The sequence below is a fragment of the Pleurodeles waltl genome, chromosome 1_2, assembly GCF_031143425.1.
Source record: "Pleurodeles waltl isolate 20211129_DDA chromosome 1_2, aPleWal1.hap1.20221129, whole genome shotgun sequence".
Lineage (NCBI taxonomy): Eukaryota > Metazoa > Chordata > Amphibia > Caudata > Salamandridae > Pleurodeles > Pleurodeles waltl.
The window spans coordinates 590,851,300-590,876,520 of record NC_090437.1 but is presented as its reverse complement, the minus strand read 5'-3'; positions in this window follow the sequence as shown (position 1 = coordinate 590,876,520).

Here is a 25,221-nt window from a genome sequence, read left to right as displayed (position 1 = left end):
AACCCAGATCTGTGACTGGGGGTGAATGTTTGATTTGGTCTACATTCCGTCCATCAACTGTAGTTTTTGCATGATTGCTCTCAGAGGCATCCGAAGTGGTGGAGGTGTTGATGGCAGCAGTGTCTGGAGTCAAGTGAGTTAATTTGCAAAATGAAGTGTATATGTACAGCACGTAGGTAGTCATCACTGTTGATGGGCAGAGCCATTGGCCCGCAGCCATCACAGGCAACGTTAGGCTGTATCCCCCATGGTTGAAACCACCCACCACGTGGTCAACTTTTACCGGCGGCCATGGGCGGTTCCTAATGTCCAATGAAGTAGGTCAGGCATCAGTTGGAAATACAGTATTGGGCCCTGATAAATGCATTACAACACCAATGCATGTGTTGTATCATCACAAACCGTCTAAAGCAGCCTTGTTGTACTACATAATCACCATTGTAGTGTGTTGCTGGGCACAGATGGCATAATACATCTGTGCACTGTTCACCGCCGCTGATGGTAATTTTGGTGGTCGGAACAGGCTGTTATATTTCAAGAGGCATTTGAGGAGCATATAGCTGGAGCTGGCCAAATCCATGTTGTGGACACATATATAGACAACAATGGGGGTCACATTTGATCCTTGTATAGTTGAGAGCTGTGATGTGCAATGGCTGTGATATATTTCCAGTCAGAAATGCTTTGTCACTTGATTTTGTTGCTATACATCATGTATGTTGGTGTGGACACAGTGACCAATGCTCCAACTCATGTAATTTCACAAATAGGTACCCTGGGAGAGGGAAGAGGCGACAACCTCTAATGTACCGTCCATTGTCAAACCTTCAATAAATAGAGGAACGTCACATCATCAAACAGTACTGTCTGAATAGGCAAACAATTGTGGATGTATGTTGTCAGTTGGAGCCGGATCTGATGCCTGAAAACACTAATCCGACATGCATACCACCCATTATTCAACTCATGACAGTATTACACTTCCTGGCCACAAGATCCTTCCAATATACAGTGGCCGTATCTGGTGAAATGTCCCAACCTGTGTTAGGAGACGTCCTATCAGCAATGATGAAACACATTAACAGCTATATCAGGTTCTCCAGACGTGAGGATTTAGCCAATGGGAAGGCTGACTTCTATGGTTTTGATTGCCTCCCACATGTAGTGAGAGCCATTGATGGCACACATTGTTGCCTTGTTCGATTTCTACACTCAAACATCTGTGTACAGTTCCCAGGTTCAGCCCGTGATTCCTTTCAAATGTGGAACAGCACTATACCCCAGCTGATACTACAACCAGAGCGGGCTTGTCTGGTTGGTAAGATACGTCTTTCCTGATTTTGTATGTGCGATGCCAAGTGCTACAATCATGAAGTGAGTGACTCATTGTTACACTTATGTTTCATTCCTAAACAGGAGACTCCACATATCCAAACCGTCCTTGGTTATTGATGCTGCAGAGGAATCCAACTAAGTCAGGGAGAGTCTGCTTCAATGAGGCCCATCGAAGAAAACAGTGGAGATCTCTTTTTGGCTCCTGAAGGCCAGATTTTGCTGTCTGGCAGGACTGGGGAAGCCCTCCTCTACTCACTCAGTAAATTGTGTCAGGTCACTGTGGCATGCTGCATGCTCCATAATATTACCCTACGGAGGAATATCCTTTACATTTCAGAGGAGAGTGAGCCTGGGGTGCCCACGGGTGAGAATCCTGAATACCAAATGAAGATGATAGTGGTGAAGAGAAAGGAGTTTACTTGCAACATAACGTCATCAACAGCTTCTTCTCATGAGTGTAAGAATGTCATGAGATGTCATGACTTTGACTGTACAAAGAACTGTAGTTGACATAATGTGTGGAGTTTCTTACTGGAAATAGTTAGGGTGCTGATGCGGAGGCAAAATCTGCCAAGCGGTGTTTGATCAGGTAGCTTCTGACACATCCACATGTTGATAATGTTGCTTTGTTTGTGTCAGATTTTTTATAATGCACTTTGTTCTCTAGATGCTTGCAATGTGACTCAAGTCATATGTATGGTTTCATAACTATACCTCTTGTTTTGTTCTTTGTTCAGGTACCTTTGCCATGACATCTTCATTTAAGCATTTCAGACATTCAGACATTGGCAGATATATGATGATGATGCTGTTCGGGCATACGAAGTGGACATGGATTGTTCCTGGGGATGTAGGTCACAGACTTTGGGTATACAAGACCAGTGCCAAGACAGCTTGCACAGTGATTGGATGGAAGATTGGAAGACTCCATTGGTCGTGTTCCTTGTTATGTGGTTGCCCTGATGCACCATTTGTGTCATCATGTGGTCAGAAAATATGTAGTCCTAAGCCAAATTCATTTTAGTGTCCCTTCACATTAGCTAAACATTCTTTTTGTATGAACTGTATGTAGTTGTTGATGTGTTTCATCACTGTAGGCCAAAGTGCCTGTGACACACCACTAACACTGACATGTGTTTGTGTCATCCGACCAGATGCTAAAACCCCGGATTGTAATGACCCTGTGATCAGAAGCTGTTGTAATTCCATCTGTCTGAGTATTGCATTATATGATGTTGGATTACTTTTGGGTGGTAGGTAAAATGGCTTCAGCTGGTTTACATTAACCACTTTAATGCTTACCTATTCTACAGTACAATGTCTGATAAATTCCTTCCTTATACGGTCTGGAGGTCTGTACCTGTAAATTTGATCATTTACCCAGTATGATTCAATCATGTTTGATTTGTCATATTTCAGACATAGTGACAGCCTATGCACTGAACAATGTAATAAAATGTCTTATTGGACAAGGCAATTGTATGTAGGTGTTTGTGTGTATTGGTTTTAATCCTAAACTGGACGCTGTGTACAGGCAACATATTCCTACCTGCACAAGTACCTTGGATCTTCATTGTATGGTTCACATAGTCTGACATATCTACATGGCTAAATGTCAAATTTAAGACTGCAGACAATGAGTTTGTGATGGGTGAATTTATTGCAAAGCTACTACTCACAAAGAAATTCTGACAGAAATAAACAAAAATGTAAAGAGAAGGGGTCAGTCATGGTGAATGAAATCATTGGAGTAGTTGCCACACCATTGGAAGTCCAAAGTCCAGAGTACTCCTCCCATTGGAAATAGAATGTGGCTCAGGATCAATCCACAGAGCGTATTTGTGGAACACAAAGGAGGACATTAAGGAAGAGGTTTATTGCTGCAGGTTGTGGGTGTCTTGCCATCCGCACTTCCTGGATTCTTTCATGCAGGTCCCCGCTTAAGAGGGGGGATCATCTGCTACAGATACAGGGGCGTCTGTGGGTGGTTGTGCATCTGACAGGTCCTCCCTTCCTGTGGCTGGTGCAGATGTACTTGGGTCTGATGTAGCTGCCACGAAGGAAGAGGAAAATTGTTTTGAAAAAGCCCTGCTCAGGGTTGTATGGGTGTCCCTCAGCACCCCAGTTAGGGACGTCATGTTGGAATTGTGGACTTCCATTTGTTCAAACATGTTCCTCTGCAGCTGCTTCATTTCCCAGAGTTCAGTCAATACCTGGCCCATCATGCCTTGGGACTCCTGACAGAATCTCATGACTTTGCTGATGGTATCCTGGTCGTGAGTGGCCCCAGTGACCTCATTCTGCCGGCCAGCAGCATCCCTATCCCCACGAGCCTGTGCCCCTGGCATAGGGTGCCCTCTCCTTCTGGGTCCTTGAACGTCAGTGTCAAGAGTGTTGGATTGGAGCTCATCATTCAGGATTGGGGTGCACAAGATGGTGAAAATTGTGCTAGGTACACAGGTGGGGGAATGTTGTTGTTTGTGATGTTGATGCATCAGGGCTGTGAGGTGTAGTTGTGAGCACAGCAAGACTCACTGTTGCCATCTGACCAGGTTGTCCAGATGTGTCAGGACCTTCCTTCATGTCCACAAGTCCAGGGGTGTTGTGATCACTGAGGGCTTCATCCAAGGGTCGAGTAGTAATCTGGTCGGTGAGGGAGGACTGCCCAAGGGCTATACCAGCTCAACCTGTTGAGTAAGAGTATATTGTTATTGGTTGAAGTGTGCCAACTACCTCCCGAGGTTTTGTGTCACAGTAGTTGGAGACATTGGACATTCTTAAATTGTAGGTTAGCCCATTTTGCCATGTTACCATGGTATTGGAGTACTTGACATGACGTGTGAAGTTTGCCCAGACTATTGGACTCATATGACCAGATGCTGAAGCACTGGTAGATGTGCTAATCATTGGTAGTGTTCATGAGGGAATGAAAATGACATCTTAACAACAGTGAAGCCAATACAGTGGAGAGGCAATGGGCATTTGACCGTTTGGAGGCCTACTTGAGAGTAATACAGGCAAACTCACAACTTTGTTGTATCAGTATCTGAAATCATCATGTATGCAGTGGTGTGCCATTGTGTTTGCTGTTGCTACCAATCTGCTGATGCAGCTGAAGGCCTTAGGAATACTTTGTGTGCAAACTTGGTAAGGTGTCAATCCTGTACTTACTAATTACATTTTGGGATACCAGATCAAGATGGAGTTAGTTAGATAGACATGTCTCTGAGTTGAGCATGATCTGTATATTGTTCACTCCCATGTGAGTAAACTTCATTTGAGGGTACACACTCACTGGTGTCTTTGGGCATATTAATACCGGGCTGGTGGTTGGAGTTACAGAAACAGGGCCTACTGAGCTTTGGAGTCAGGTCACTCCCTCTACTTTCCAACACTAGTCAACTGGCATACTACCAGGTAAGTAAACTTCATTTGAGGGTACACAAACAAGTGTCTGTGAGCAACTGAACATTGGGCTGGTGGTTGGTGTTACAGAAACAGGGCCTATTGGGTTATGCAGTCAGGTCATTCCCTCTAATTCCCAGCACTAGTCAAATGGCATACTACCAGGCGAGTAAACCTCATTTGAGAGTTCACTAGCAGATGTATTTGGGAAAGTGAACATTGGGCTGGTGGTTGGAGTTAGAGAAACAAGGCCTTTTGGGCTTTGCAGTCAGGTCACTCCCTCTATGTCCCAACACTTGACATACCAGGTGAATGAACTTCATTTGGATGTTTACTAACAAATGTGTTTGGGCAAGGGAACACTGGGCTAGTGTTTGAAGTTAGAGAAACAGGGCCTCCTGGGAGTTGTAGTCAGGTCATCCAGCTACTTCCCAGCACTTAACAAATCTGAAATATTACATATCTGTTGCCAGACTGCATTTAGGTTGGAGCATATATTTACATGTTGAGACATTCCATGAGTCCTGGGATGAATTTGTGTTATTGAAACACTTGCAGGCACCATTCCAACTTATGGCATGTGAGGGGCCTTGGTAGCTGTGATGTTAGGTCCAAAAACACACATTGACAGTCTTACATCTCAGATACTCTGGGTATTGAATGCTGTTAGAGTCACTGAACAAAAGAGTGACAAAGACTGAGCTGTCAGCATGCATGACATTGCAGTTAAGTGACAGTTTTTGTGTTGTAATTTACCAGACTCTGCTCCCCCAGTTATTCCTGTCAGCTCTCATAATATAGGATGACCAGGACCATCTCCTCCCAGGAAAAGACTTCTAATGGGGCACTGGGCGGGCCACTGCCAGTCTTTTTGTCCTCCATCTGTTGCATGGAGGCCAGGTAACACACCTTTCAACTCAGAGTGTTCCACCTCTTCCTAATGTCCCCCTTTGTGTGCAAGATGTTTCCTACAGCATTCACTCTGTCGACAATCCTTTGCCACAGTTCCATTTTCCTACTGATAGGAGTGTGCTGCGCCTGGGGTCCAAACAATTGTGGCTCTACCCTTATGATTTCATCTACCATGACTCTAAAAAACGGGGATTTTTGGTGCGTGTCATGACTGAAAATAAAGTGGGTGACAGTGACAAAAGTAACAAGACAAGTGATATTTGGGACAAAAAATGAAAAAATAGTACAAGTGTGTGTAAGGTGAAAAATGTGGTGGCCAAAAGGGCTGCCTTATGTGACAAGAAATTTTAAAAAAGTAGTGTGGTCTCTGTCTTGCTGTGCTGCAGGGGAGATGCAAAGGATCATGGTCTGTGAAAGGGTGTGGTTTTTTAGTGTGATTTGCAAGTGAGTCCACTGGACCCATAATTGTCAGCTGTGTGCTTCTGAATTCATCCAATGTGCATTTGTCTTTTACTTTGCTGAATGTGAACCACGGTATTCGACCACCACTGGCTAACTGCTGCAAGGAGACTGCCACGGCAACTGTGTGTTTGTAATAGACTTGGTGATTGGCCTCGGCGCTGATGGCACCGGAGTATGGACCACCACAATAGCAAACAGCTGCGCCACTGGCGGTCTGCACTTTGTCTCTGTGGTAGGAGGTTGTATTTGTGTACTTACTAATTTGGCAGTCTGAAGACTTTAGGCGCAGCGGCCTTTTTGGGACTCCCGTCTTGGGGGTCTGGCGGTCCGACCGCCAAACTCGTAATCAGACCCTAAGTTAGAAGGTAGAACTTTTCACTGGGACAAACCTGGTCCCTATATCTAGCCTGTGCTCTATTGCAGTCCACCTTAACTTTTGACTTTGTCCTGGTCAAGCACAACCACATGATTGCGGTTGGCGCTTAATACTTTTTCGAGCTACTTTGAACGTTAAAATTAAAAAATTCAAAACTCCGGTTCTACTAATTAGATGTTTGTCATTTTGGTGTAATTTTTTTTATTAGAATATACTATGTTTTTATAAATTGTCTTGGGATTTTTTTCTTGTGTTGTGTTTTTGCTTTATGACTGCTGGAGTGTTGTGTAAGTACTTTGCACACTGCCTCTAAGTTGAGCCTGACTGCTTTTGTGCCAACCTACCTGAGGGTTAAGCACAAGTTGAATTTGTGACTTTAATGATTCACCCTGACAATGGTTGTGATTATTATTTGAGGTGGGTTCTCACCCCCTCAAATAATACTCCATTTTTTTTTCCTTCCGCCAGGTAATCGAACACCCTACCCCTGAAATTCAGTAATAAAATGTCTATTGTCAAATTTAAGAAAGAGCTCAAAAACATGCTGTTCAAGGTGGCTTTTGATATTTAGTTAGCTCTATGCACAAATATAGATTGTTACCTAGCGCTAAGAAGCTCTAGCGATCTTGCGTTAAATAAATAACAGAAAACAGAAAGTATGTGAATTTTGTGCTGTTAAACTAGTCGTCTGTGGCTTTGAGTGCCAGGCATGGGATAATTGTCACCAATAGAGGAAAATTATTTGTGGCATTTACCGACGTACAGCTGAGATATTTTTTTTTAAATATATCACACATATTTTCCCCATATCTTAACACCGTTGAAAAGAGAAATACGAAACAAATCAGCTTTTCTCTTGATTGGTAGAGCACTCGTAGATTCCCCGGTGTCATTTGGCTCTGCATTAATGTCTGTGAAAAAGTCTCGGCAAATGAATTCGGTAACAAGGTTTACATTGTGGTTTTAATTTTAACAAGCGACATACATATATTGTTCAAATGTTTCATTCTGATTTCACGTGCCACTCAGAACTGAATTTTAATTTCGGAAAGACATGAACATGCTTTACAGAGTTAGTAGGCAAGTGAATAATGAGCGTTCTTAATGGAACTTTTCACAGGTTTACTTGCACAGCCACATTGTACAGCAGCCTTTTAAAATTTGCCTCCGAGAAACTAGCGCAGAGTGACGTCGTTATTTGTATCTCCTATTCTGGATTTGTACATTTTTTCCTCAAAAATGAAGCATACCTTGTTCCAAAAGATCAAAAACTCAGAACTGCAGGCCTAGGCGCTGCTTGCGAAAGCAAAGCTGTTTTTGGAAAATGTTGTTCTTTCAAACCACTACTTCTTCAAATGTGTTTCAGGATAAATCCAAAATCCTAAATGATTAAGTTGAGTAAAATGTACACTCGGGGAAGAGTAGGTATTCCTTGAGCTTTGCTAGAGCCCCAGCAAGCCACCATGTACTTCATCTGAACCCAAAGAAAGTGAAAGCTGAGTGGAAGAGCTCATGGCAAATGAAAAACCCCATGATCCTGGAAGTTGCGTTTTGCAAGTAGAAGATGTCAACTAAATTGATGCCATATACCAGAACCCCCCCCAAACCATTCCCCGAGCCCTTCAGTCGATATCATGGGTTTCCACTCCATACTACTGAAGGCTTCTGGATTGAACAATAAAATAATAAACTCCGGAGGCTGCAATGTGACCATAAGTCCAAATCATCCAAAGTTATCAAGTAAAGAAATCTAAAGGCTTAATTACAACATGTTTGTGGGAATAATGTTACTTGTTGGGGCTTGTTGACTCCTTGCGTCTTTTGGTTTGTAGGATCTGTGACTGTTGAATAGATCAAGTTATTGTCTTTGATGGGAAGGTGTGGTCTACAAGCCTGGGGAGCAGTTAGGTTCATCATCAAATTGCTTTGACTGCAGAATTAATGACGTTTGATGGTGATAAACCAAGGCCCATCAACATATTTGACTGTTTTACACCTGCAGTTCCGAAGTACTTAGTATGACTGATATTTAGATGAGTACGCGATTTATTCACATATTCAGATTGTGAAGGAGTAAAAGATTTCAAACGTGCGCAAAAAGACGTAATTATTTGTGTTGTCTCTCTGCGAACTGTCTCTTTCTAGTGTGTCTACTAAAGTCAGACCTATTGACTTTGCCGCTGCTTGTTGTCAACTCTTAATGTCTGTTAATTTTAGACATTCTATCTCCAGTTTCGCACAGGAAAAGCATGATTTTGAAAGAGATCAAATGGCCTGATTAATCTAATCAGGTGTGGGGTGAGGCAAATTAAAATCAGTTCCAGGGTAGAGAAGGTGCAATGCTGTAGTAGGTTTTTCTCTGACAGGAAGCATTTTGGATAGTGTGTGGGTGTCTTCATCGTTTTGACATTGACATATCTATGGAATATCTGATCAGATAAGGTGGTGATTTTATCGGTTTTATAATCAAGGAAACCATCAATAAAACTCATTTTGCTGCAGGTGGGCAGTGGAAAATGAGCAGCCTTAGTTATGGAGTTGTAAAGTTTGTATTCTCCACAGGGAGAAATTAGAATAAGGAGATAAATTAAATTAGTCAGTTAGCATTTAAAGGGCGTCTTGTGGATAAAAGCAACCCCCACTAGCTAGCGCAGTGGAAAATGTTACACTCCAGAGTAGGATAGTGGTGTCGAGGATGAGTAAGAGTAGATTTCTTTCATGACAATTTCATTCAGTCTTGGATGAGGGCGGATATAGAAGCTGCATAAGAGACTACAAACGTACAGATCAGGAGGGTAGTAATAATGTGTGAGATATATAAGACAGGCATGTGTGGCTCTACAGGAATAGGTGTGGCCAGTGAGGTATGGCTGTTGGGCAGCATAGGAGAAGGTCTTGGGAGAAAGCAGATTAAAGTGTGGTTTACAGACATTATATCATTTCATGCACATAAGAAGAAGTTTGTTTTGGGAAGGAGATACTAGATTTGCACACTGGTCAATAGTACGTGGCTGTAACAAAGTATGAGGTGCATAATCAAACCTGCTTTATGACTCATACCTATAGGTGGTATAGTACCTTTGGGCGAAGCCAGTTTGAATACTTTTCTTTTTACCTAACAGGTCTACACCAGAGGGCTGGTTGACAAATGAAGGCTGTATCTGCTTATCACAGTGGCTAGTGAGAGGGTGGGCAGTGCAGGGGCCCCCTTATGGCCCCCTACACCTTTTTCTGCCAGCCTTTTCATGATGGTGTTACTGCCATGAAAAGGCAGGTGGAGAACGAGATTGTAATACCCAGGACAGTGCTGCCCTGGTGAATTACGATCTCCAGCACCTCCAGACCACTGTGATTCAAGATCTTGGCTGAGCTGGCATTTCGACCGTCAGGGTTTTAATGTGGCAGTCAGACCGCCGCATTGGTTTATAGACTGCCACACTTGTAATGAGCCCTTTAGTCTTTGTTTCAAATAGTTCTAATGCCACTCTGTATTTTAATGTGGAGAGGTAAGTAGGGTTCTCACTAACATGCTGTCCAAAAATTATTTCACAAACTCCTTAATATGTTTGTAGTTTAATCTTTATTATGAACATTCCTCCTGGTTGCTCCTAATACAGATGTGCAAAAATTATTCTTCCCCTTATATGGGATGGTAATAAGATGCAGTTGTAATATTCTTGAAAGAATTATAAATCAGATAATCATATATTGAGAATCAGAATTTCCTTTTCTCCAAATCATTCAGCACCATATTTAAGTATGTTATTAGAAGAGGCCAAGCGATTGTATATTGGCATTCAGAATTCACCACATCTTCAACAAAGCCAGCGACATCATTGCACCCAAACTCCAGCATACCATCAACCTCTCCTTCAAAACTGCCACCTTCCCAGAGAGTTGGAAATATGCCGAGATCAAACCTCTACTGAGGAAACCCACCGCCGGCCCGACAGACCTCAAGAACTACCGGCCCATCTCACTGATCCCCTTTCCAACCAAAGTCATTGAGAAGGCAGTCAACAAACAACTTACCACCTTCCTGGAAGCCAACAACATCCTGGACCACTCTCAGTCAGGATTCAGAAGCACCCAAAGCAACAAGACCGCTCTCCTCGCCGCCACAGACGACATCCGCACCCTCCTTGACGGAGGCGAGACCATCGCCCTCATCCTCCTGGACCTTTCTGCCGCCTTCAACACAGTCTCTCATGACATACTATGCACCCGCCTCCATGATGCCGACATCCGAGACTCAGCACTGCAATGGCTCTCCTGGTTTCTCACCGCAGAACACATAAGGTCCTCCTGCCCCCCTTTCTCTCAGAAGCCACCAAGATCAGCTGTGGCATCCCCCAAAGATCTTGGCTGAGGCCCACCCTCTTCAACCTCTACATGACCCCATTAGCCGCCATCTTCAGAAGCCACGCACTTAACATCGTCTCCGATGCCGACGACACTCAACTGATAGTCTACCACACCAACAACCCGGCCACCGCCAAAAACAATTTCCACGAAGGAATGAAAGCAGTCGCCACCTGGATGAAAGATAGTTGCCTCAAAATGAACTCCTCATCCTCGGCTCCACACACTCCGCCTGGAAAGAGTCCTGTTGATCCACCGCCCTCAGAAACGCCCCCACCGACCACACCTGCAACCTCAGCGTCATCTTAGACTCATTGCTCTCAATGGACCAACAGGTGAGTGGAGTCTCATTGGGTTGCTTTCACACCCTGCGCATACCTCGAAAAATCTACAAGTGGATCTCCACCGAAGCCAGAAGGACAGTCACCCAGGCCCTTGTCAGCAGCCACCTCGATATTGGCAATGCAATCTACACCGGAACCACGGTCAAGACCTGGAAAAGACTATAACACATTATGAACACCTCCACCCGTCTCATCAAGAACGCCTAAGGACACAGCCACACCTCCGCCCTTATAAGATACCTACACTGGCTGCCTATTGACAAGAGAATCACCTTCAAGCTCTTGACCCACGCCTACAAGGCCCTACAAGACGCCAGACCAGCCTACCTCAACCACAGACTCTCCTTCTACACTCCTGCCAGACAACTTAGCTCTGCTGACCAGGCCCTCGCCAACATCACCTGCATCTGGAAAACCACAGCCGGAGGAAGATCCTTATCCCGCATCACCGCCAAGACCAGGAACACCCTCCCCATCCACCTCAGGCAATCTGCGGACCTCAAGACCTGGCTCTTCAAATGATCCTAGCACTCCCCCACCTCCCCCAGCACCTTGAGACCCTCACGGGTGAGTAGCCATCCTTTACAAATCCCTGATTGATTGATTGTTTGAGAATTTGTTTTTCTCCTGATTATTTGGCAACATGCTTAATATAATTTTCAGAGAACAGCCAAAATGTTTCACCCCTTGCATAGCTTGTCAGGTGGGGTCTTTTTCGAGGCTGAAAGTCAATACTTTGTCATAAAGGCAGTTATTTAACAATATAAACATAATGTCCCTCACCGTAAGTGATTACTGAGAAACCACTGTCTTCCATGGTTGTACTCATAGAAGTATCCTTATTAGTGCTCATTACATGTGCTCTACCTTTTTGACAGTGAGTAGACCCATTCGCTCCCAAAATTGCGATCGTAAATGTCCTAGCCTTTGTGAGAAAAATTATGATTCCCGTTATTTTAAGTTAGGTGGAGATTATATTTGCTATGCTTTAGATTGCAAAGGGACACTGAGTGATCTATTACTAGATATGTTTTCCTTGGTGAGCCATAGCCCAAATGTTTAATTCCTGAGTTGAGCCCAATATAATTCTATCAAGTAAAGGTAGAATGCATATGGTGCTATGTGTATATATTAATTAATTAATTAGAGCTGGATACGGATGTAAATGACATTGAATATATGGATTGTCACAGTACGTAGTATGTAACAGAATAATTAAGGAGCATTGGAGTCTAAGGGGGTCATTACAACATTGGCGGTAAAAGCCGCTTACCGCTGTGCAGAAGACCGCCAACACAACGCTGCGGCCGCGGAAATCCACCACAGCTATTACGACCCACATCTCAAAATCCGACAAAATTCAGACACCCACACAAGTCCGCCACACCAAAGCTCAGTGATAAACTGGCGAAAACAAAACCTCCACCATCACGCCAACAGAAATACGCCCATGCTATCACGACCCACGAATCCACGGTCTTTTACCCGCAGTATTCCATTGGTGGTACACACTGCTGCGCTCAAAATACACACACACATACAAAACACCGCCACATTGGACAATTTGAAATACACACACCTGATACACATACACACACCACTCCCACACACCCAATACAATATAAAACACACACCCCCATCACCCACAAACCCCCATGACCAAACATTTTCCGAAAGAAGGCCAGAGCCAGACACCACCATCCACAAACTAGCAGCCACAGGCACTCAACACCACCACCCACACAACTTCCACGCACAAAACACCACTCACCACTACATATCACCACACTTATCACCACACACACCACCCCACACATCACCTACACCACCCCATGGCACGGCAAAGACACCCCAGGTTCTCGGAGGAGGAGCTCAGGGTCATGGTGGAGGAAATCGTCTGGGTAGAGCTACAGCTATTTGGATCGCAGGTGCAGCACACCTCAATTGCAAGGAAGATGGAGCTATGGCGAAGAAAAGTCGACAGGGTCAACGCAGTGGGACAGCACCCAAGAAATAGGGACGACATCAGGAAGAGGTGGAACGACCTACGGGGGAAGATGCGTTCCGTGGTCTCAAGACACCACATCGCGGTTCAGCGGACTGGCGGCGGACCCCCACCTCCTCACCAACAACTAACAACATGGGAGGAGCAGGTCTTCGCAATTCTGCATCCGGAGGGCCTCGCAGGAGTTGGTGGAGGAATGGACTCTGGTAAGTCAAACTATTATATCCCCCACCCTACCTGCATGCTATCACAGAGCCCCACCCTCGCCCCCTCCCCTATCACTCCAACTCCTCGCAAATGTACTAATAACACAAACCACACATCCCAACACCCAGCCCTGCATGACACAACAAAGCATGGACACCCATCATTAAAGCATGCCCACTGCACATACCCAGAACACCCCCCTCCACCATCATCACACAAGCCCCCACACAGGAATGCAAGCACTGGGGTACACGGTCACCCACCCATTGCACACCATGACACACACAGATACAATAATCATGTTTTTACAGCCCTGCAGATCCCCTACCCAACGTCACCAGACAGGAGGGCCCAGACATCTCCACCCCACCCACAGAAAAGGCCCACAGTGATGACAGCAGCTCTGTCCAACTGGATCTAGATGACCAGCCCGGACCATCGTGGGCCTCGGGACAGTCGGCTCCCCTCACACAGGCACAGCCCACCACAGACCTTCCACTCTCTGGTAACACCAGCACAGTACCCACCGAGCGGGCCCATACCTCCGTCCCCAGGACACGTCAATCAGCTGTGTGTCCACCACTACAGGGAACCCAGGATAACCCACCACCCCAACAACAACAGGGATCTGGGGGCAGTGGCAGTGGGCACACAGTCCAGGGGACAGAGGCACAGGAACACAGGGGAACTGGGAGGGCTGCCGTGCGACGGGGGGGGGACAGGCCAAGGGAACTCACTCTCCACGAGGCCCTCTCCTCCATCATGGGAGCATACCACCACTCCCAGGAGACGATGGCAACGGTCCTGGCCAAGTTTCAGGTGACCCAGCGCATGCAGGAGGAACAGTATTTGGGGTTCAGGGAGGAACTCAGAACCATCAGCTCCGCCCTGGGCACCATCGTCGGGGTGCTGAAGGAAATACTTAACACCAGGAGGGACACTGTGGTACTCCAAGGGGCCCCTGACACTAGCATGGACGATGAACTGCCCACCACCTCCGCCGGCGCTAGTGGACAGGAGGTACCACCACAGGACCACCACACCAGCACCCCACCCCTGCAGACGGAGAACCACCCCGCAATCGGTCCCTGAGATCCAGGAACAAGACAGAGCACGATGCCAAGACCCCCGCCAAGAAATGAGACCACCCTGATTGTCAAACCACTGTCCCACTTTGTAACCCTGTCCATATTGGAACCGCCCCAGCTCCACTTCCTATGCCCATATGGGCAATGCACCTGTGAGACTAATAGACTGGACTCTGCCATGGACATTCCTCCACCATCACCCCTCACCATTTTACAACCCCCCTCCAATATTGAGCACTTCAATAAACACCCTTGAAGCACAAAACAATCTGGAGTCAGTCTGTGATTTCGAAAATGTGTATTAGCAATGACAGTGACAAAATGCTGTTTCAAATGTAATGTCAACATACCTATGTCACACATCTCAAGTCCATGAGGAATCTAAGCAGATGACAAACGTTGGAAGCCACACCTGTGAACCCGTAAGGGAAATGTACAACTCAGTGACCATATACTGGTTGAAATCGACAGACAGGATAGAGGTAGAAGTGTGAAAGTACTTGTAGTAGGCAGGAATGTTTTCTCACCTGTGTGTCACTGGAAATATTGCTGGATGACTGAGTCACTGTTGTCAATGTCTTCTTCCTCTGCTTCCTCCTCATCACTGTCCACAGGCTCCACAGCTGCCACAACACCGCCATCTGGACCATCCTCCTGCAGAAAAGGCACCTGTCATTACAAAGCCAAGTTGTGAAGCATACAGCAGGCCACGATGATCTGGCACACCTTCTTTGGTGAATAGAATAGGGAACCACCTGTCATATGGAGGCACCTGAACCTGGCCTTCAGGAGGCCGAAGGTGCGTTCGATCACCCTCCTAGTCTGCCCATGGGCCTCATTGTAGCGTTCCTCTGCCCCGGTCCTGGGATTCTTCACTGTGGTCAGTAGCCATGACAGGTTGGGGTAATCAGAGTCCCCTAATAGCCACACACGGTGCCTCTGGAGTTGACCCATCACATAAGGGATGCTGCTATTCCGCAGGATGTAGGCGTCATGCACAGAGCCAGGGAACATAGCATTTACCTGGGAGATGTACTGGTCTGCCAAACACACCATCTGTACATTCATGGAATTATAACTCTTCCGGTTCCTGTACACCTGTTCACTCCTGTGGGGGGGGCCAGAGCTACATGCGTCCCATCAATGGCACCTATGATGTTGGGGATATGTCCAAGGGCAAAGAAGTCACCTTTAACTGTAGGCAAGTCCTCCACCTGAGGGAAAACGATGTAGCTCCGCATGTGTTTCAGCAGGGCAGACAACACTCTGGACAACACGTTGGAAAACATAGGCTGGGGCATCCCTGATGCCATGGCCACTGTTGTTTGAAATGACCCACTTGCCAGGAAATGGAGCACTGATAGCACCTGCACTTGAGGGGGGATTCCTGTGGGATGGCGGATTGCTGACATCAGGTCAGGCTCCAACTGGGCACACAGTTCCTGGAATGTGGCACAGTCAGACCTGTAGGTGATGATCAAACTTCTTTCCTCCATTTTTGACAGGTCCACCAGCGGTCGGTACATCGGAGGATTCCGCCATCTCCTCACATGTCCCAGCGGACGGTGCCTAGGAATGACAACAGCGACCACAGAGTCAAACAACTCAGAGGTATGTACCCACAGTCTACACAGAACACCATTCATACACAAAATCTGGCCTGTATTTGTGTTGTGAGACTAGGCCTAGGTATGTGTGACGCAGTTGGTAATTAGGCCATGTGGGACCCTGAAATGGCGGCTGTCTGACCTCTAAACTGGGACAATGGGATGTGAGGTAACTGCGCTGGCGTTGTACACCGTTGCGGTAGGCGGTCAAAGACCGCAGCGCAATGCTGCATTGGTTAACATTGGACCCTATGGGTCCCAGGAGCCAATGACGATGTACGCCGGCGGTGATGGTACGCACAGCCGCGGACGTGACTGCCGCGGATGTGACCACCATTTTCTAGCTGTTTAATCACTCGATACCTGATCTTCGACAGGAGAGGACCTACACTGCAAGTGCTGCTGTGACCTCGGTCTGGAAGAGACAATGGCTTGTGCGTCTGGGGAAAGGGCCCCTGCCTTCACTGCAGAGGAGTTGCAGAAGCTCGTGGACGGGGTCCTCCCCCAGTACACGCTACTCTACGGTCCTCCAGACCAACAGGTAAGTACACAGGGAGCACCTTGTATGGGCTATGCCTGTGTGGAGAGGGCTGGTTGTAAGAATGAAGGGGGCACAGTTCTGCGTTCATGAAGGACTGTGAATGCATGTGCCACATGGCAAGGGTAGGGATGTGGGGCAGTCACTTAGACGGTGCAGTTGTTAATGACTACTCTTCTTCCACTGTACATGTCATGTAGGTCAGCGCCCACCAGAAGAAGGATATTTGGCGTGCCATCGCCAAGGACGTCCGGACCCTGGAGGTCCACCACAGACGGAGCACCCAATGCCGGAAAAGATGTGAGGACATTCGCCGCTGGAGCAAGAAGATGGCGGAGGCTCAGCTGGGGATGGCCTCCCAACGTGGGAGGGGTGCCCGTCGAAACATGACACCCCTGATGTTCCGGATCCTGGCGGTGGCCTACCCTGAGTTGGATGGGCGCTTGAGGGCATCACAGCAGACACAAGGGGGTGAGTACAACATCAGTCAGAGGACTTTGCGTGCAGTGAAGTTGTCTGGGTGGGGGAGGAGGGCTGTGGGTTTCCCTAGGCCAGGGCAAGTTCCGTAGGCTAGGCCCCTCCGTAATGCAGGCCATTTGGCACCCCACCTCTGTAGAGTGCCAAGTACAGGTATTCATGCCCCTGTGTCATCTATGTGTGAAGATGTCATCCATAGCCTTGTAGGCCATTTCCCCGGAATTGCATCTGTGGAGCCCAACAGCGCGACGTAGTGCAGGGGAATGCTGTGTCTGTATTGTCCACCAACGGTAGCGGTAAGCCATGCACACAATCTGTCTTTCTTCTGTCGTCCCCCCCCCTTTTTGTGGTCTCCCTGTTCTTGTGTGCATCAGCATCATCAGGCGGAGCTACAGTGGCACCGGAGCACGAGGGAGCTGCATCCCACATGGCCATGGAGGGCCACACCACGGACTCAGAATACACCAGTGGGACGGAGGGGGGCACCACGGTGGTCACAGGATCTGCAACCAGCGACACGGACTCATCCTCCGATGGGAGCTCCCTTGTGGTGGCAGCAAAATCTGTGCCCCCCACTTCTACAGGTACAGCCGCCACCCCCCCTACCAGCACCGCCCTCCCAGCAGGCCCTCAGCCTTCGCCCGTGCCCACTCACCCAGGAGGGTGGGCATCACCTTCGCCCCAGGCACCTCAGCCCCTGTCACCTCTGCTGCCCTCAGTGAGGAGGCCATTGACCTCCTCAGGTCCCTCACTGTTGGGCAGTCTACCATTTTGAATGCCATCCAGGGTGTAGAAAGGGAATTGCAACACACAAATGCATTCCTGGAGGGCATTCATTCTGGTCAGGCTGCCCTTCATCGAACCCTGTAAACTCTGGCCTCAGCGCTGATGGCAGCTATTGTCCCTGTGTCTGGCCTCCCCCCTCCAACTTCCTCCACCCAGACCCAATCCTCTGTACCCCAGCCTATCCCAAGCACACCATCAGACCAACCTGCACACAACTCACCACACAAGGTAAGCTCAGGCAAATATAAGCACCACACATCCCACAGGCACTCACGCAAGCATCACACACATACAGACACACCAACATCCACTGCCTCCACTGTGTCCCCCTCCTCGTCGTCTCCCTTCTCCCTCCCAGTCTCGTCTACACTCACACCTGCATGCACTACCACTACAGCCACTACGTCCCGCACCTGCACACCCACCACCACACCCTGCTCACGTGCAGTCACCATCCCCACTACCATTTCCACGTCCCCTGTGTCCTCTCCCAGTGTGTCTGTGACACCCTCTCCCAAGATACACAAACGCAGGCACACACCCACCCAACAGCTATCCACCTCACGACAGCCTCCAGCCCATGCACCTGCACCCAAATCCACAAAAGTTACACCTCCTACAACCACCACCTCTTCCTCCACTCCCAAACCCCCTCCAGCTACCCATCCCAGTGTGTCCAAACAACTTTTCCTGTCCCCCCTTAACCTATTTCCCACCACCCCCCCATCCAACTCATAGGTCCCGTACTAGCACCTCAGCCAAAAAATCTCCGGGACCAGTGGTGCCTGTTGTTACAGGTATGTGGAGTGCACCGGCCACCAGGTCAGCCAGTGTGGCAGGAACCAGAGCACAGCCAGTCACCCCCCTGTGAAGCACCAGAAGTTGGACAGTGCCCGGCGGGAGAGGGGGTAGACTCCAGCCAGCAAAGCCGCTCACAAGGGTCCCAGGGGGGAGTGTTGACTCAGCTGTGACTCCTCCCAAGGTGGGGAAGGGCCAGAAGACCGCCATCATCCCCGCTGCCCAGGAGGCCACCGCCAGCCCCATTGTCACTGGCCAGGAGGCCACCGCCAGAGTCACTGCCCAGGAGGCCAGCCCCATCGTCACTGGCCAGGAGGCCACTGCCAGAGTCACTGCCCAGGAGGCCAGCCCCATCGTCACTGGCGAGGAGGCCACCGCCAGAGTCACTGCCCAGGAGGCCAGCCCCATCGTCACTGGCCAGGAGGCCACCGCCAGAGTCACTGCCCAGGAGGCCAGCCCCATCGTCACTGGCCAGGAGGCCACCACCAGCCACAGCCCAGCTGGCCAGGAGGGCCCCGCATGCCACAGCCCAGCTGACCCATGAAGGACCGCTAGCCACAGCCCTGCTGGGCAATGAAGGACCACCCTAGCAAGGACCGCTGAACAGGCCAAGGACTGCTGAACAGGGCAAAGACCGCCATGGAATGCACCGCTGAACAGGTCTGACACTGGCAACTCAAGCACCGCTGAACAGGCCAGGGACCGCTGAACAGGGCAAAGACCACCATGAAATGCACCGCTGAACAGGTCTGACACTGGCAACTCATGCACCGCTGAACAGGCCAGGGACCACTGAACAGGGCAAAGACCGCCATGGAATGCACCGCTGAACAGGTCTGACACTGGCAACTCAAGCACCGCTGAACAGGCCAGGGACCGCTGAACAGGGCAAAGACCGCCATGGAATACACCGCTAGCCCATCTGCGGCAGGGGCAGTGGTGCAACTGGGACCATCACGGGGTGTGTGCTGCACTCTGGGCACCAGTCCCCCTCCAGAACCAGTGGAGAACAGCATCCACTCCATCTGTCCTGCACAGGATGAAGCACTCTGTGCACAAAGCCCCCTCCAGAACCAGTGGAGAAAGGCATCCACTACCTCAGTCCTTGGCAGGATGAAGCACTCTGGGCACAAATCCCCCTCCAGAACCAGTGGAGACTGTTATCCACTACCTCAGTCCTTGGCAGGATGAAGCACTCTGGGCACAAAGCCCCCTCCAGAACCAGTGGAGAAAGGCATTCACTCCGTCTGTCCTGCACAGGATGAAGCACTCTGGGCACCAGTCCCCCTCCAGAACCAGTAGGGAACAGCATCCACTCCGTCTGTCCTGCACAGGATGAAGCACTCTGGGCACCAGACCCCCTCCAGAACCAGTGGAGAACAGCATCCACTACCTCAGTCCTTGGCAGGATGAAGCACTCTGGGCACAAAGCCCCCTCCAGAACCAGTGGAGAAAGGCATCCACTACTGCAGTCCTTGGCAGGATGAAGCACTCTGGGCACAAAGCCCCCTCCAGAACCAGTGGAGAAAGGCATCCACTCTGTCTGTCCTGCACAGGATGAAGCACTCTGGGCACCAGTCCCCCTCCAGAACCAGTGGAGAACAGCATCCACTCCGTCTGTCCTTGGCAGGATGAAGCACTTTGGGCACCATGCCCCCTCCAGAACCAGTGCAGAAAGGCATCCACTTCGTCTGTCCTGCACAGGATGAAGCACTCTGGGCACCAGTCCCCCTCCAGAACCAGTGGAGAACAGCATCCACTCCGTCTGTCCTGCACAGGATGAAGCACTCTGGGCACAAAGCCCCCTCCAGAACCAGTGGAGAAAGGCATCCACTACCTCAGTCCTTGGCAGGATGAAGCACTCTGGACACAAAGCCCCCTCCAGAACCAGTGGAGACTGTTATCCACTTGAGAGACTGTGGCTTTGCACTCCCCAGGATGGCACAGTGGGCAAACCCACCCACTGTAGAGACTTGAAAGACTGTGGCTTTGCAATCCCCAGGATGGCACAGTGGGCAAACCCACCCACTGGAGAGACTTGAGAGACTGTGGCTTTGCACTCCCCAGGATTGCACAGTGGGCAACCCACCCACTGGAGAGATTTGAGAGACTGTGGCTTTGCACTCCCCAGGACGGCACAGTGGGCAACCCACCCACTGGAGAGACTTGAGAGACTGTGGCTTTGCACTCCCCAGGATTGTACAGTGGGCAACCCACCCACTGTAGAGACTTGAGAGATCGTGGCTTTGCAATCCCCAGGATGGTACAGTGGGCAAGCCATCCACTGTGGAGACTTGAGAGACCATGGCTTTGCACTCCCCAGGATGGTACAGTGGGCAAACCCACCCACTGTAGAGACTTGAGAGACTGTGGCTTTGCACTCCTCAGGATGGTACAGTGGGGAAACCCACCCACTGTAGAGACTTGAGAGATTGTGGCTTTCAACTCCCCAGGATGGTACAGTGGGCAAGCCACCCACTTGTGAGACTTGAGAGACTGTGGCTTTGCACTCCCCAGGATGGTACAGTGGGCAAACCCACCCACTGTAGAGACTTGAGAGACTGTGGCTTTGCACTCCCCAGGATGGTACAGTGGGGAACCCACCCACTGCAGAGACTTGAGAGACTGTGGCATTGCACTCCCCAGGATACATCAATGGGCATGGAGCCCCCTCGTGGATCTGGCATCGTGCACTCATCCGGCTGAGGTGCCCCCCTCCTTCCCTTCCCCCTGAGGTGTCTGTTGTATTTTGATCTGATGCCCCTGCAGTGTTCTCTCCGTTTTGATCGGGTATCTTGTGTGGGCCTCGCCCATGCATTTTGGGCCCAGTGGTCCACGGACTATGAATGGTGCAATACCTGCACTACTAATCGTGGTGTATATTTTGTTTATTGTGTATATATATATGTACATATTTGCTTACTGTATTTTGATATATTACAATGGTTCAACTCATTTCCTTTTGTCTGTGCATTCTTCCGAGGGGGTTGGGGGGTGTTACTGTAATGTATAGATATGCATTGGTGTGTGTGTTGTAGTGGGTGAGGGTCAGGGTGGGGGTTGGGATGTTGGTTGTGTGTGTCCCTGTGTTTTTGCCTCCCCCTCCCCTATGTCGTAGGTGCAGTACTCACCGTGGGCTTCACCATCGGCGTTGATGATCCTCGTATAGGAGCAGGAAGACTATCGCAGGGAGAATATGGAGTTCCGGCTCCATGGTGCCCTCCTTCCTCGTGGAGTGTGTAGAGATGAGAATTTTCCCTTCGAAATTCCTGTTTCCGCCGTGTTTTTATTCGCGGTGAATCCGCCCCGGAAAAGGTGGCGGACTGGTAGGTTGTGATACTGTGGGCGGTACATTGTCCTCCGCCTGTCTGTTGGCGGTGACCGCCGCGCTGTTTGTACCACCGTGGCGGTCGGAGTGTTAAAGTGGCTGTCTTTGTTGGCCTGTTGGCGATCTTACCGCCGCTTTAACACCGTCCGCCAGGGTTGTAATGACCACCTAAGTAATACATTTTATTTCGAAGGGTGTGTGATCTTTATGTTCCCATTTACAATAAACATGTTTTAGGGGTCCTGATTAGTATTGTATAGAGAACCAACTCTGCTATTATTGATCCATAAAGAATGCAGCACCTGATTTTTTATTTTGCATGGAATTAACATATAATTTTCAGTCACAAAACATTAAAAAATATAGTAACCTTACCAATTTTCTGTATTAAAGCCCAAGTGGGAGGGAACTCACCTTTGCTGTTCTATTGTCCTATCTATCTGTCTTTGTGAACCTTGCAGTCTTGCTGTATGTGGCATTCTGCTCAGGTGCCATCTTATAGTGAGGTACAGAAGGATAGAAAGAAAGTCCTACTACAGTGTCATTGGCTATCATAGCCAATACCGCAGGTCAGTGGGAGTGGGTTGGACATAGTTTGTCCATATAGCAGGGATATCATAATCGTAACTGAAATCTTACCTGATAAAGCCCTACCATATATTTTGAGACATTGTTAGTATTTGCTTGTGAGATAGCATGTATTTATGTTATCTTTTATTTGGCTTTCAGTGAAAGGAAAATTAGATCGCTCCAACCATAGCTAAGACTGCATCAGCTGGTACCATAAGGGAGATGAGTTGGACATTATTGTTCCCTATGGCTGGGATACATTCTATGTGCTCAATTTTATTGTGCTGTAGCCCCACCTTAAGATTTTCCAATTATGTGAATTTTGTTTAGGGCACTGCTGTTCCAGCTCAGTCGTTAACATGTGCCCTTAATCTTAATATCCTTTATCCTGATTTCATTTAGTGCAAAAGCCTAGACTGCTCTTACTCCAATCATTAAAACATGGTTACATTTAATGTTAATGACTGAAGGTCTGGACCGTCCCATTAATGCAATTAACGTGTGCTCTGTTTAGTATGGAATTTCAATACTTTTTGAGGATTTCTTGCAATTGTGGTTGATGTGTAAGTAATGACCAAGATTTTCTGAAAATATTTCAAATGTACTAGTGGCCATTGTTATATTCTGTGATAAACTGGATATTTACTTTTGTGGTAATTTTCTTTTTTGAGTCCTGTAGTCATTGAGTTCTGTCGAACATTCAATATCTTGCATGGTTTTATGACAGCTTTTTGAGTCTTCCAATGAATAGGTTAGCTACATTGACATATGTCGGTAGTCTTTTATCTACAATTTCTTCTGACTCTGTTCCCTTTTGGATATTTGCAGTGGTGTTTTTTGGGTACCAGCTAGTTGCATGTAGACTAGATTTACTGCTGTTTCTTTTCTGTGTAGTTTGCTCTATAGTTTGTTATTTTCAATACTTCTCACCTTCTCATATGAAAAAACAGGCATACGGTGGAGCAAATTTGGCCCCCAACGCAGTACATTTCTGTTTGTAGGGATATGTTGCCATTGACAAAATACAAACATTTCCAGAATCATCTGGTTTCTTTCCAGAAAGTGTGCTGATATAGTTAACGCTTTCAATCTGTCCAGATGATTTATGGATGTGTATATGCTCACAACATCTGTTGTGGCCAGTATATGCATTGGTTGCTAGTCAATATGGCAAGTTTTTGTAGTATGTTCTTTGTGTCCCTTTTATAAGATGGCAGTTCCTTCATGAATCATTTTAATTCATTATCTATGTATTCCCCCAGTTGAGAGCAAATAGAATCAATGCCCCCAATGATGGGCCTCCCTTTTGGAGGGAATCCTGGTTTATGTGTTTTTGACAGCAAGTATAAGGTTGCCGATACCGGATGTTTAATAAACATAAATTGTTTCTCTTCTAAAGTGATTAAAACACTGCTGTAATACTTATTGAGTCGCTCTGTTACATTTTTTGAACTGCAAGAGTTGAGTTATTAGGTAGTATTTTGCACCATGTATCATCTTCAATCTGTCAGAAAACCTGTTTTAACTAATAGTCAGAAAGTTCTGGAATCTGGGAGGAGCAACAAATTTCCTTCCACCCAGCATTCCCCCAAGTCTCCTGATAAAAATGGGTGGGTAGGCCTAGTGCCCACAACAGCAAATGCCCCAAAACACAATATGGACACATCACATTTTCCCAAAGAAAACAGAGCTGTTTTTTGTAAAGTGCCTAGCTGTGGATTTTGGCCTCTAGCTCAGCCAGCACCTAGGGAAACCTACCAAACCTATACATTTTTTTAAATGAGACATCTAGGGGAATCTAAGATGGGGCGAATTGTGGGGCTCTCACAATGTTCTGTTACCCAAAATCCTTTGCAAACCTCACAATTTGGCCAAAAAAACACTTTTTCCTCACATTTCGGTGACAGAAAGTTCTGGAATCTGAGAGGAGCCACATATATCCTCCCACCCAGTGTTCCCCCAAGTCTTCCGATAAAAATGGTACCTCACTTGTGTGGGTAGGCCTAGTGCCCGTGAAAGGAAATGCCCAGAACACTATCTGGGCACATCAAAATGATCAGATTCAAAACTACCTGTTTTTGCGGGGGGCAACTGCGTTGTTGGTCCTGGGCTTAGCAGCCATATATGGAAACCTACTAAACCCAAACATATCTGAAAACTTGATGCCCAAGGGAGTCCAGGGAAGTGTGGCTTGCGTGGATCCCCCAGGCTTTTCTTACCCAGAATCCCCAGCAAAGCTCAAATTCAGCAAAAGAAAATCACACTTGTCCCACATTTCTGTGTGGGATCACCACACTGGGAAACTTTCCTACATCCATCGTTCTCCTCTTTCTCCCGATAAAATTGATACTTCACTTGTGTAGGTGGGCCAAGTGCATGTGACAGGGAAGAGCCAAAAACGTGTCAAAATTGAGGGGGAACCAAAGCGTAACTAAAAGGTCAGTTTGAAAAAAAATATTTTTAGGCTGACAAGTGGGGCAAAATATTTATTGGTATAGATGCAACATTGCTGGGTGATAGGAATTTTGTGGATTCCTGCAGATTCCAGAAGGTTCCATCACAAAAATGTGTGCTTTCCAGCGAAATTGAAGATTTGCAGGGCATTGTGGGTAAGACAATGG